The sequence below is a fragment of the Pelophylax lessonae genome, assembly GCF_965119305.1.
Source record: "Pelophylax lessonae genome assembly, chromosome: 6".
NCBI classification, from domain to species: domain Eukaryota; kingdom Metazoa; phylum Chordata; class Amphibia; order Anura; family Ranidae; genus Pelophylax; species Pelophylax lessonae.
The window spans coordinates 82,283,204-82,283,727 of NC_138773.1; positions in this window are offsets into that span (position 1 = coordinate 82,283,204).

Here is a 524-nt window from a genome sequence, read left to right on the forward strand (position 1 = left end):
ATCCTTTAACTTGGTAATAAAGAGCACTACAAAAATTACTTTACAATTACATTTACATTTTTTTTTCTTTTGTATAGAGTGGAGAGGGAATAAACCCCTTGTTTTTATTGCGGTCTGTTCCTCGTCAGAGACATTTATCCTCTCCCCATTTCCCCATAACAGAAATAGTAGGGATACCTTCAAATGGGGACACAAGTTCTGGTGACAGCCAGGGATTTTCCCACTTAAGAGGAATTGTTTTCTCACTTCCAGCTTTGGCTATGGGACAGGAAGTGAAGAGAAATCCCCTCAATGGGACACAGATGGCAAAAATAAACCTTACAGGAGTTGTAGCCCTCTCTTATTCAGTCTAAAATGAAAGTTGTGCCTTTAGTTCTACTCTAAACTTAAAAAAAAAAAAAAGAAAAATTGTATATTGACCAGCAAATCTGACTACCCCATCCCCTCGAAATGTAGCAGCAGCTTCCTCCCCAACACTATCACAGACATCAGCATGCAAAACACACAAACTACAGTGCATCCAA